Raw genomic sequence first — 14,204 nt, forward strand, 5'->3', positions numbered from 1 at the left:
AGGAGTTCCACAGAAACCAGCTTCAGGGTCATGGTGAATGTGTGGCAGAGTGTATGAGAAAATCCCAGTTGTTTTCGCCTCTCTTGCTCTTGAAAGAAGAGGGCTGCCACCATGTTGCTAGTGGCCTTTGTGTCCCTTGGGACTAGGGCAAGCTCTGACCTCTACCTTACTCTTCTGGTCTCCGTACTTCCTGGTTTCAAGTCCTAGGTGCCCATGCTTGGCCTATAGGCAAAGAGTGTTTGAAGGGGAATGGGGAGAGAAAGTGGTCGGCTGCTGGCTGGTCCATGTGGTCACCAGGCGGCCTCTGTGGGTTGCTGCGTGGAGATTGTACTTCCTTCTTCCTCCCTCACATTCTCAGCTCTTCCTTGGCTCTTCCCTACTTTCACCGTTTGCCGGAAAATGTTCTTCAGGGTTGGTCATGGACTGTGTAAGGGATGAAAGACGAAGCCCTTCCCATTCCGTTCTCCAGTGTTAAGGTTGTGCAGTTAAGTTGGCACAATAAGTTGAAGAAGAAACAGTAGCCACGCGCTCATACCAGGCAGTAGTGGTTACTTAGCAACAAGCAAGAAGCTGTGTAAAGCAGGTTGTGTCTGTGTCCAGGCTGTGTGCGAAAGTAGAAGGCCACTCAGTTGCTTCTCTAGAACTCACTGCAGTCAACTCTCCCAGTGGCGTCAGAGAGGCTGTAGTAGTCCCAGAACTGCTTTGTAGGCCAGAGCTAATTTTATGAACAACGTCTCTGTGCCTGTTTGACATTTACACTGTGCTCATAGCAGTTCTCCTGTAGTAGCTGAGAAGAGCTTAAGGATGGACTTAGAAGCTAAGACCATCAGTCCCTCCTGCTTTTTGTTGCTCCAGTGGTATATTATTCCCATTTCACCTTCTGCAGTAGAGGTACAGAAAGGAGAAGGCAGGTGCCCAAGGTCTGAATCCACCAGCACTGTATTGATGGCAGAGCCCCCTCAGATCATCACCTTAAAAGTCATATTTGGGCATGGGAAGAGAGCAATTGGGAAAGTGCCTGCCTGGCAAGCATGAGCACCTGGTTTGCATCCTAGAACCCACATTTGAAATAGGCAGTTGTGGGGCTGGAGGGGTGGCTCAGTGGTTAAGAGTTCATACTGCTCTTGCAGAGGACAGATCTTATGTTGGGTAACACACAGCCAGCTGCGTAACTCCAGGAGCATTAGACACCTCTGGCCTCTGTAAGTACCTACATACACTGTTCTGCCCCACACTCACACTCACACACAATCAAAAATAATATATATATATATTTGAATATATATGTACATGTACACACACACACACACACACACACACATATATATATATATATATATATATATATATATATGCCTATATATTTAAAGCCAGATGTGGTGCTTATAATCCTAGCACAGGACAAGAAATAAAGACAGATGAATCCTTGGGGTTTCCTGGCCAGCCAACCAAGCCGCATTGGTGAACTCCAGGCCAATGAGAGACCATGTCTCAAAGAGGAGCATGGAGTTCTTCAGGGTGGCCTCTGAGGTTGACCTCTGGCTTCCACTTGAATCTGAACACATATGCACATGCCCCTGCATACCCATGTGCACCCGCATGACATATGCATTAAAGAAGCATAGTGTTCACATTATTAACTCATGAAACAAAGTGTATTTTCCTTTCCCTTTCCATGTGATCTAATTCTTCTTTGACCCCAGACCTGCCCACTCTGTCCCACATATGGGGTCTGTATGAGGTTTGCACTGTGACCCTTCAAAAATGGTATTCCTGGATATCTTGGTATTCCAAATCCAGCATGGAATGGCTACTGTTCTGGCAGGCCTTCCTTCCGAGTAAAGACGTGGGAAGAAAGGAAGCTAGATTGCAGCTGTAGTGTCCACACTGCCTTCCACATCACCGGGGCTCTAGTACTGTTTGTGCTGAGTGAATGAGGGAAGTGAATGAAAGCTTGCCATTCCATTCCCAGCTACCTTGAAAGCTTGCCATACAAACCAAGGCGGAACACGCACAATGGCTTCCGCTACCTGATACTCTGGAGATTATTTTTCTGTAAATGACACTGCTTTTGCCTGTTGCTAGAGAATTATAAGGTCTCATTGTTCGAATTATTGTTCTCTGTAATTATTGTGGTGACACAGGGAGAGGCGTGGCGCTGCCCCCTCTTATGAAACAGTGAGTCGGTGTGAGTCAGGCGTGAGCCTTAGTGAGTGTTGCAGTGAAACAGATGGACTGCTTCGGGCCCCTTGTGCTGAGACATGCGCCATGATGGCACTAGCTCTCAGGAACCTCTCAGGAGCATGCTGGGAAAGTGTAGAGGCATCCACCTCCTGGCTCAGTGCATCCCATGTTGCATGGGAGCCTTGCTCACATGGGCTTGTTTCGGAGCTCTTCTGAGATGTGCTTGGAAGCTGGCTCTTCACAAGTGAGCAGGTGCTGGGAAGATGCTCAGTGGGTGGTTTCACCTGCTGAGCCCTCTAGCTTGTATGATGGCTTAGCTGGTTAAATGCTTGCTGCTGAAGTGTGAGAACTGGAGTTGGATCCCTAGAACCCATGCAAATGCTTGATGGGCATGGCAGCCTGTAGTCCCAGTCTGGGCTGGGGATGGATGCAGACAGGGGATCCCTATAGCAAGCTGGCTAGCTAGACTATTGGACCAGTCAGCTCTGGATTCAAGTTAGAGATCCTGTCTCAACATATAAAGTGGAGAGAGATCTAGGAAGACAATAAACACAAGAATTCTTTGGATAAATTTTAAAAATTGCCTGAGCCAAGAGCTTTAATTATTTTTTTTTCTTACATAAGGTTAGTTGACCGGTTGCAGTGCTGAGCAGATTTGAGTTTTACCACTTGATTAGTTTTTCATGGTGGGGAAGGATTTATGCAGTCCTCAAGAGAGAAAATGAAGACTGATGAAGAGTGAAAAATTCATGGTTGGGGGACAAAGTCCTTGCAAGGAAAATACTAACTTTCATTATATGGAGTTTAATGTATTAATAAGTATTCTGGCCCACAGGGGTTCACCTGAACAAATTCATGGAGGCAAAACTGCTTTAAAGGTTTGGGGCCTTGCTGGTAGGCTGTGTCTGCATTCCTGGGCTTTCCTAGGGCAGCCCCTTAGTGAGGCCTGGAGGACTAACTGCTCTGTAAAGGGGATAAAATGCCACCTTTCCAAATAAGACAGGCGGGGAAGAAAGCCAGGGAAAACTTCCTTAGAAACATGAGTTTCTCAGTGCTCAGACTCCTGAGCAGAGCAATGTAAGAAAGGAAATGTCTATAACACCATGGATGGCTGTTTCTGTTGTTTGGCAACAGGGTACAGCAAAGCAAAGATGCTCGCCGCATGGCAGCCAGGAAGTAGATAGCACGGATGGAGGAGGAACCAGAGAGAAGGTAGGCCGCTGCTCAAGGGCGTTCCTATAATGGTCTCTCCCTACCTGGGCTCCTCTTCCGTGTTTCTACCACCTCTCAATAATGCTGTCGGATTATGAACTCAGCGACAGATGAGTCCACTGTGAAGCCAGTGTCCTCATGGTCCGAATCACTCTCCCAGTCTCTGATCATTTCACTGGAACCAAGCCTTCAACACATGGGGGCATTCATATGCAAATCATAGCAGAGTCTAATTACATTCTGTCTTTCTCTTAGATGAAACTCATTCTGGATAAATTGGTTCGGGAGAAGCAGATCTGCATTTGATTGATCCACTCAACCAGCATTCATTGAGTGCCTGATGGGAGCCAGGCACTGAGTCAGGACTTCACAGAGAGATTCAGCCAAGTCCTTGTCTTAAGCGTATGCCGAATGATGGCTGGAATGGTGGGTGAAATGTGGGTGGGTAGGGAGCTCTCAACCTCTTTGTATTGTGTGAAATGGCTTTTTTACAGCCAGCCCTCTGATGGTGGAGGAAGGTTACCCCCACCCCCACACACAGAGGTTGTTGTGGCTATGCTCACCATGGTAACAGTTTACAGAGAGCTGGAGCTCTGGGGCGGAGCCCAGCTGTTGGAGCTGCCTCCTCCGCTGTCTGTCTGCCAGCCCCGATGACTCTGCTCCCTGCTGAGCGCTCATCATTTCCCTGGGCGTGAGATTTGGCTGGAGGACCTACCGCAGGCAGACAGGACAGGTGGAGGGCTACTAGAGCCGGTGCGGGTTCACGACGAATAAGGAAGCCACGAGCCTGGTGTGCGAGGAACTGTGCTAGGCATGTGGCTTCGTCGTGTCTGATCCTCTGTGTGATTGGTCATCTTAGACGGTGACAGGCAACAGAGCATCAAAGTCATAGTTCTCTGTGTCTGATGACTGCAGTTCAGAAAGGCAGGGTCAGGGTATCTGCAGGGGTGTGGAGCTCAGTGGGTAGAGAGGCTAACAATGCAGATTTCCCACTTTGGGGCCTCCGACTGCGTCACTGTCCCACTGGAGGTGGAACCCAGGAACTGAACATGAAAGGAGTTTGTGAGGCCACCTCACCCAGGTGTGACGAGAAGGGAAGTGACCCGTCCTTGTTGTAGGGCTAACTACTTACACTATAGCTCAGCGGACTAGAAAGGAGTGGGTGCAAAAGTGGATGGAGTTTTCACCGAGAATCACAAAACATTGGGGTGGGGCTCCACACGCCGAAGGTCATTCTCTATTTACAATGGCAAGGCTCCCTCCAAATGATGCTCCAATCAATAAAAAGAAACGAAAGTGTGTGTGTGTGTGTGTGTGTGTGTGTGTGTGTGTGTGTGTATGGGGGGGGAGGGACCTCTAGCTGGTGCTTATTATATTTTCTTCTCAGCATTTGTGCCTACAAAGCCAGCCCACTTCCCAGCCCTGTCACCAGGGCAACCAGCACCCCCACCTCGACAGCTAAGCATCATAGGCAGCTTCTTGCACCCACAGCCAGGGCCAAGGGACCCAGCCCTATAATCAGCCTCCCGCTGCCTGTGCAGGCAGCCAGCAGCAAGTCTCATCCCATCACAGCTCCACAGACACCCCCTCCCCATTCTCACACGTGGCAATTTGCTAGTACCGCCTCCTAGGAGACCCTGGGAGTTGACGTCGTCACTCCAAAGGGAGGGATTTGCCCTGAAGGAGAAGCATAACTCGAAGTGGCAGCCTACACAGGAGAAAAACGCAACCTCCAGAAGGGGAGTGGTGGCAAGCTCCCTAGCCGAGGAGACAGCTTTGGGGTGTGGTGGGAGTCGAGGAAGCGTGTGAGGAGTGATGAGCCAGTGGGAGGTTGGGCAGCGCAGGGGAGGGAGACTCGAACTGGGCTCCCACTGCTCCATTGCTATGCAATCTGCTCCCAGCTGGGTCTCCAGCCAGTCCGAGGCCACACACACCTGGAGTGTGACCAGAACAGTTTCACAAGGCCAGGGATTGTCTGTCAGGGCTGTCAAAGGTCACCTTTCTATCCAGCTCCCCGGGCTCTGTTTTTTTCTAGTCTACCAAGCTCACAGGTCGCTCACAGTTGGAGTTCACAGGTCCTTCTGGGCAGCCCTATCTCCATCCCCCCCCCCCCCCCCCATTTTCCACTATCCAGCAACTTCCCTCACTTCTCCTGTTTTGGACATGTTCTTGGCCAGGCCACCTGGCTGGGGTCTTACCAATTCACAGGCAACAGGAAATGAATCTTTTCAACTCTTCTTCCTCAGTGCATGGCAACCTAGGGCCAACCTCAGCAGGCCCCTCTGCCTGCTCCTGGACTGGGATGAAGCCTTTCTCCAGAGGGCTGAGGGTCTCGTTCCCTCCTGGCTGCTTAAACAGCCAGCTGAGAGCCGGTGGGGGCGGCAATGGCAGGGACACACACCTTTAATCCAAGCACTGAGTTCAAGGCCAGGCTGGTCTGCAGAACAAGTCCCAGCACAGCCAGGACTACACAGAGAAACTCTGTCTCAAAAACAAAACAAATCAAGACTGCAGAGACCAACAAATAGCAAGGGCATTAACTCCTAGAGCCACTTGTAGCTGGTGGGAGGCACGAGGCGGGGGGGGGGCAGTAAATGCCCTCTTACCTTGGGCAGTTCTCAGGCCTGCGTTTTCTGTGTGGCCTGGCACTGAACGGAGTGGGGCCAGTCTGTCTGCACAGTGCTCCGGTCCCTTCTCAGCCCTGCTTGCCGCACATCCTTCTCCATCACGTTGCTGCTCCCCAAATTGTGCCCCCCCCTTAGAAGTCAGTGAAAGGAAATGCTCCCCTCACACCATTTCCTTGAGAACCTAGGGTGAGTACTTCTATGCTAGTTGATCAGAATTCTTGTTCTGTGTCACCTAGCCTGACCCCCTCATCTGATGGAGGGAGCCCAAGAATATAGAAGTAAAGGTGTTTTCCCAAGGATGCAGGCTGGATGTGGAGGAGTGGCTCTTACTCCTGCCCGTAACAATTATAACAAGGGTTTGCCATGTGCCCACAGGCACTGCAAATGCAGCAATGAATAAAATTGACAGAAATCCCTGGCTTTATGGAGCATGGCATTCCACTAGAGAACTGGAAGAGCGAAAGGACCATAATCCAGGCAAAAAAAGTGAAATCTTCAGAATGTGGGATGTGCTCACCCCTGATCCCAGTGATGGTGGGTGTCATGGGCTGAATAGGACACCCTAAAGTTATTAAGTGCAAGTTTAACATCCCTCTCAGAGAGCCCTTAAACTCTAAGTGACTAGGTTAAGTAGTTAGTGTCCTCGACAGAAGAAATTGGGACAGATAACCAGGGAGTGACTGCATGACCAGGCTGAAGGTGCGGCTGTCACCGCATCAGAAGAAAGCAGGCTCTGAACTTCTGACCTCCAGAACTGAGAAAATCCAGTCCCTGCGTCAACTCACCTAGCCCGTGGTGCTTCATTCTAGCAAGTGAGACTTTCATTTCCTAAAAGGAATCTTGAGTTGGCGTCACCAAGAACGTAACATTTAAGTGAAACACCGAAGTTGCTGATGGGAGGAGTTCTTTGAAAATCTTAGCATCCTGGGCAGAGAGAGAGAGAGAGAGAGAGAGAGAGAGAGAGAGAGAGAGAGAGAGAGAGGGTCTTCAGCACAGAGAGCCCATCCCATGCGATGAAGGAATGGATAGAGGCCAGCCTGCAGGAAGGAAGCTGAGTGGGTGAGGGAGGAGAGAAGCAGGGGCCCTAGATGAACTGTCTCTCTGCAAGAGGGAGACGTTGCAGGCCTGCTGGGAGTAAGTGTGAGGGTGCTTTGTCCCTGAGGAGTATTTGGCCATGTTTGCCAACAGCTTTTCTTGTCACCGCTGTGGAGGCCGGGGAGAGCATGGCAGAGCTGTGGCGGGAAGGGTCCAGGGATGCTGCTAAACCGTGCAGTGCCCAGGGCTGTGGTTCTCTCCCCTCACCCGCCAACGCTGGTCCACATGGTGGTGACACATATGCTGAGAAACCCCGGATTAAACATAGTCCGTACCCGGCTGCTGCAGTAACAGATCTGCTCTGGCTGATGTGGGAGAGGGCAGAAGCTGAGGTTCTGTTTGTTGGTCCAGGTGAGAAATAAAGGTGGCTCAGACCAGGCTGGTAGGAGGGCTGTGCATGTCTTCTTTGTTGCCGCTTTTCTCTTTCCTTGATCCTTCTTTTTTTTCTTTCCTCTCTTCCAATAAACATTAGCAGGGTCCTTAGTGTGTGCTGAACAGTGGGGCGAATTCTGGGCAGATTCAGGATCTCGAGCTCATGGGGGAACCTACTGGTTCACTCAACTTCTAAGCTGAAGAAGAAATACTACTCATGTAAGGGCATCTGGATGGAGTGTCAACAGATGTCACCCAGTGAGTCATTCAGTAGAACAAAGGATGAGTAGTAGGTGGGTATCCAGCTGTGCATGTCACCCTTACTGCTTCTGCCTCTCTGACCTTTGCCCTCCTCCTCTATTCTGTCCCCATGAAGACTTCACAAGTCTGTCTCATAGGGCTACTCCAATCTGCTGTGTTTGGATGTCCATCTAAAACTCCCCCCACAGGCTCCTGTTTTGAACAGTTCTTCACTTGGAAGGAGGCTGTGGAGTTGGAACCTAGCTCATGGAAAGTAGATTGCTTCCAGCAGTGGGGTGTGTGATTTCTGCCCACTTCCTGCCTTGCTCTCTGCATCCCGACACACCATGATGTGAACAACATCTATTGTAGGCTCCTGGTCTTATGAGCTAGTGTTCTGAAGCACCAGGATGGACTGAAAAACCTCTGAAACCTGGAGACAAAACAAATGTTGTCTCTCTCTCTCCAATGGTTTCTGTCAGGATTGGTGATCATGGTGATGAAAAAGTAACTAACGCATGGTCCATCATTTCATTCCACAGTCTTACAACCTTGGGATGGTGAGTGATAAGGTAAACATGACATCTCAGTGGTACAATACAATGAAGGTTTAGTTTTTACTTGTTCAGCAGTAGGTGGAATGTTCCTTTCCCCCACGTACACACACTCTTAGTCTCCTGCATCTTTCCCTTGCAAATTCCTAGTTTGCAATTACACATTGTATGGTTATTGACAGTATCTTCCTTGTGCTCAATAGTATATGTATCCCTTGATGGTGTGCTTCATGCCTGTTTATTGCTGGCCATCCCTAGTGCGCCAATCACAAAATATTTTAGGGAAAAACAACTATTAAAAGTTTTATTTGACTCCATGTGTCAGAGGTCTTAGCCCATGGTCAGGTGGCTTCATTACTGTGGATCTGGGTAAGGCTAAAGCATCCTGAAGTGGATGAAGCAGGTGTCAGAGTAGAGCTGCTCATCTCTGGGCAGCAGCTGGGATGTGAAGCGAGCAGGAAGGGGCCAGAGCGAAGATGCACCTTCCAAAGACACTGCCTCATTGACCTGGTTCCTCCAATCAAGTTCTTTGGCCATTCGGTAGTTTGAATGTAATTGACCCCCACAATCACATAGGGAGTGGCACTATAGGAGGTGTGGCTTTGTTGGAGTGGGTATGGCCTTGTTAGAGGAAGTGTGTCACTGTTGGGGCGAGCTTTGAGGTTTCCTATGCTCAGGGTACCGCCCAGTGTATCAGTCAACTTCCTGTTGCCTGCAAGATGGCACTCTCAACTCTGCCTGCACGCCGCCATGTTCCCTGTCATGGTGATAATGGACTGAACCTATGAAAACTGTAAGCCAGCCACCCCAATTAAATATTTATTTTCATAAGAGTTGCTGTGGCCATGGTGTTTCTTCACAGCAATAGAAAACATAACCAAGACACACCACCTCCCTGAAATGACCAAATTATGGATCGTCAATGAATTAGAATCTATTTATAACTCATTGATTATGCCAGAACTAGTAGTTGGGTGGGGACCAAGTCCTCAACACATGGGTGTTTTTTCTTTTTTTTGTTTGTTTGTTTTGTTTTGTAAACAATTTAAATCCAAACTATGACAAGTTGAAATTGAGCTGGAACAATTCTGGACATATTTTTGAATAACTGGATTCATGAAAAGAGTGGCCAAATGTAACTAGAAATCACATAATTGCCCCAGTCTAATCAGTTCTAAACTATGGTCTGGCTAGATGGCTCAGCAATTAAAGGCAGTACTGTTCTTATAGACAAGCTTGGTTCTCAGCATACATTAGGCAGCTCACAGTAGCCTGTAACTTCAGCTCTGGGGAATCCAGCACCCTCCTCTGAACTCCACAGGAACTGTACTCATATGCACATATCCACACATAGACACTCATTGACATATGGTTTTAAAAAATGAAAAACCGGGCCTGGAAAGATTGACTCAGCAGTTAATGACTGTCTGCCATTCCAGTGGATCTGAGTTTGATTCCTATCACCCACATGGCAACTCACAACTGTCTGTCACTCCAGTTCCAGGGCATCTGATGCCTTCTTCTGACCTCTGAGAACACAGACATGCAAATGGTACACAGACACATGTGCAGGCAAAATACCCACTCACATAAAATAAAAATAATTTTTATTAAAAAATGTAAAATATGAACTCCATAAATTATCTTTAAGATAAAACAAAAACTCAGCTTACTTCCTAAACAAAGCAAAACAGCAGAACATTCCAATGCCCTATGTGGGTCCCACTACAATTACAATTCATCCCTAAAGCTAAACAATAGATTTGAGTTTTGTGTTATAATCTCATCATCTTTTGAGGAGGGGTTCATTTAAATTATATATATATTACCTATATTGTCTTAGAATGTCATGTAATGGCGTCATGGTGTAGATAATCTTTGGCAATTTACATCTGTCATTCAACAGTTCAGCATCCTCAAAAGATTTATCTTGGTGGATGATGGAGCCATTCATTTTTCTCTCAGTTTCCTATTTTTGGGCCTAAAATTATTAACTTATTTGTTTGTCTGTTGATCATTGTTGGCGTTGTTTCGGTTTTTGCTATAGTCAGACCTTTTCTTTTTTTTTTTTTTTTTTTTTGGTATTGCCAGATCCCAAATAATGCCACAGAGACTTTTTATTAAGTATGAAAGGTTGGCCTTAGCTTAGACTTATTCCCAACAAGCCCTCAAAACTTAACCCATTAACATTAATCTAGGTTCTGACACATGGCTTGTTACCTATTCTTTCATGTCTGGCTGGCAATTCTCTGTGTCTCTGATTCCTTCCCAGAGTTACTACCTCTGCCTGAATGTCCTGCCTATCCTCTCGTCACTAGTTATTGGTCATCTAACAGTTTATTACACTGACCAGAAGGTGCCTTGGCAGAGACTCATCTTCACAGTGTGCAAAAAGATGACCCCACATACACAAGTTTCCTTGTGCATGTCTCTGTGTGAAAACAAGCAGAGTTTCTCCCAGGTGAATGCTGTGCACCTAGAAGAAGTGATGTATCTGATTTTACAAGCAAGTGGCAGATTGTTTTCCAAAGTGGTTGTACAAGTTTTCACTCCAGCCAGCAGTATGGAGATATGTTCTCCTAGGTTGTCATCTGCACAACATGTGACATGATCAGACATTTTTGCCTATTTAGTGAGTATATAGATGTGTTTATCCCATTTCGTTAAGCCTCATTATTAAGGTATTATTAATTTATTTTGTGTGTGGTATATGCATGTACACGTTCATATGTGCATGTGCACATATGTGTGCAGGTTTACACGCACTGGTGTGTATAGTCTGGAGGTCAGTGTTGGGTATTTTCCTACACCTTGTATTTTGAGGCAGATTCTCTCACTGAGTCTGAATCTTCTCGATTTGGCTATGCTGGCTGGGCAGAGAGCACCAGGCATCTCCCATCTCCAGCTCACTTGGTGCTGGGATTACAGGTATGTGTCATGGAGCCTGGAGATCAAAACTCAGGTCTTCATGTTTGCTCAGGAAGCATTTTCCCAAGGGAGTCATCTCCCCAGCCCTTGTTATTACTGATGGCAAATTGACTTTCATGGGTTTACAGGCAATTCTGTAAAAGATTTGTTAATCCCATAGATGGGAGGAGAAAGACCACAGATCCAAATCATGGACATTAAAAAAAAAATTTATGTGCATGGGCTCTCTCTCCCTAAAGGTGGGGTTCAACAGATCAGCATTGGACATGAGGAAAATAAGGGTTTTAATAGTTTGGGAGTTGAGGGTTTCCAAATGGGAGATTTGCTAGACAAGTAGGCAGGGTTATAGAAGTGGAACACAAGCATAGCAAGGCGATCATAACAACTTTTTGAAAAGAAGGCATTGTTGCAAGGTAGTTATAACAAGCTTCTGAAACAAAGGCATGGTTGGCTGGCATTTCCTGGAACAGACAGTATAGAACCGTTTGTGGTTAAGGTTACAGGTGGGGCATAGCCCAATCCTTGAGAAACAGAGATTTGATCATAAACAGGAATGAATGTAGTTTGTCTTTACTATAAGATGACTTTCAAACCCAAGATGGAAACAGGTTGGTTTGCCAGGTTGTGTACATATTTTGCTCACTTTTATATTTGCTTGTTTTTTTTTAATTTAAAAATTTTTATTTATTTTACATACCCTCCTCCCCCTCCTCCTGCTCCACCCTGCTTGCCCCCATTAGATTTTTTTTTTTTTAAGAGTTCTTGGTTCTGGACAGTAATCCTTTTAGGATTAATTTGTTGGAGGTTTTCCCATTCTGTAAGACACCTTACCACACTCTTTGATAAATACAAATTCACATTTTTTTTGAAGTAGGTTATACTTTTTCTTTAAAGAAATCACTTTTCTTATTTGGATGTTATAAAATAGTCTCGTATCTTCTTTCAAAAGTTTGAGAGATTTGTCTTCCTGTTTCAGTTTTTCTTTTTGCCTGTCCCAGAAATTGTTCCCTGGGGTCTGGCCCAGGTGGAGATCAAACTCTAGTTCATTCAGATCCCAGGCCATCGCGTTCTTAATCCCTATTGCTGCTGTGTCGAGGTGCAGATAACGACATAGCAGAAACAACAGTTTTGTTCTCACAGTCTGGAAGTCAGATGTCTGAACTGGTTTTTACTGGGTTGAATCTGAGTAAGTAAGTAAGTTGGTCAGTAAGACCAAGTTGTCATATGGAGATCTAGGGGAGAACATTCAAGGTTTGGGGGTCTTGCCTTCCCTTTCAGCCTTCTACAGGTCGTCGTCTCGCAGCCCTTTTGTTTTTGAATGTGCATAGTCGCAAGCCTAGTCCTCCTTATGTGGACTCGATCTACCGGGACTGGCCAAGTGGCCAAGTCTACCTCTCTTTCATGAAAAAAAAAAAAAAAAAAAAAAAAGGTCCCATATGAACAGGGCCTACTCTGCAAACAATTGAGAATATTCACTGGAAGATGGAAGATCATCTTGCACCATAAATCAGTCATCTCAAAGACCTTTTTCCATGCCAGACATCATGGGCAGGCTCAGGGGACTAGGGCAGGAACATCTCCAAGGAAGCATTACTTTGCCTCCCACAAAAACCGAAGAGCTCACTACAATATTGATGCTTTTCTGAGCCTGAATCCACATGGTCACTAGTCTGCCAGCTATAGTAGTAATAGTATCTACTTATGCTGAGAAGTTTTTAAAGCATCAAATGCATGTTATCCCAATTAATTCTTTCAACAACAATTATCCCTAAATACTATTATTATTTAAGATTTATTTGTGTGTGTGTATGTGTGTGCATGTGTGCGTGTGCACACACACGTGTGCACATGTAAATGCAGATGTCCAGTGAATCCAGAAGAGAGTGTCCAGAAATGCAGACTGTTGTTATGAGCCTCCTGACAGCTGGTTGGAATGGCACTTAGGTCTTCTGGAAGAGTTCTATGTGCGCTTAACTGCTGAGCCACGTCTCCAACCCTTATTATTATTATTCTTGTTTGTGTGTGCATGTGTGCATTTGGCACATGTATGTGTGTGTGTGGGTGTCTTTCTCTACTGCTCTGAACCTTATTTTTGAAGAAAATCTCTCACTGAACCCAAAGTTTCCTGCTTTGGTTAGGATGGGCTGGCCATGGAGCCTCCCATGCCTGTTGTGGAATAATCTTTTTGTACACTATGAAGATTTGCTAATTGGATTGGTTTAATAAAAAACTAAATGGCCAATATCTAGGCAGGATTGGGGGGGGCAGAGAGGAATATGGGGGGAAAAAGGGCAGAGAAGCCAGACAGGATGCTGCATGAGTCAGATACACAAACTGGATAGAGGTAAAAAGCCACATGGTAGAACATTGATTAATAGAAATGTGGGTTAATTTAAGTTATAAGTGCTAATTAAGAAGAAGCCTAAGCTATCGGCTGAGCTTTCATAATTAATAAGATGCCTCCGTGTGGTTATTTGGGAGCTGTCAGGCAGGAGAGAAAAATCCATCTACACCTACCCCGACCCTCTTCCCAGCAGTAGGTTACAGCTTGTGCCAATGCATTTTACATTGGTCATAGGGATCCAAAGCCGGCTCCTCATCCAACACAGCAAGTTCTTTACCCACTGAGCCTCCTCCCCAGTTCCCTGAATACTACTACTAGTCCTAGCTTAGAGATAGAAAAGGTCAGGGTGACAGTAAGTAGGATAGCAGGAAGTAACAGCCCCGATTAGAATCTAGGCAGCTTCAAAGTCTTGTGCTTAGCCACGTGCTGATGTCAGATGAATAAAAACTTTTCTCAGCTGTGTGATCTTACCTAAGTCACATAGCTTCTCTGAGCCTCAGTAGCACACCTGGGCAAACAGTGTCACTGAAGCATCTTTTCTACAGCCCGAAGACCTGCTGTGGGGCCTCATGGAGTCATGGGTAAAAGTAGGGCAGGAAAGAAAGAAAAACTCACCCTGACACAGACCTAGTAGACTTCCTAGGGGAG

The sequence above is a fragment of the Phodopus roborovskii genome, unplaced genomic scaffold (genome assembly GCF_943737965.1).
Source record: "Phodopus roborovskii unplaced genomic scaffold, PHOROB, whole genome shotgun sequence".
Classification (NCBI taxonomy): Eukaryota; Metazoa; Chordata; class Mammalia; order Rodentia; family Cricetidae; genus Phodopus; species Phodopus roborovskii.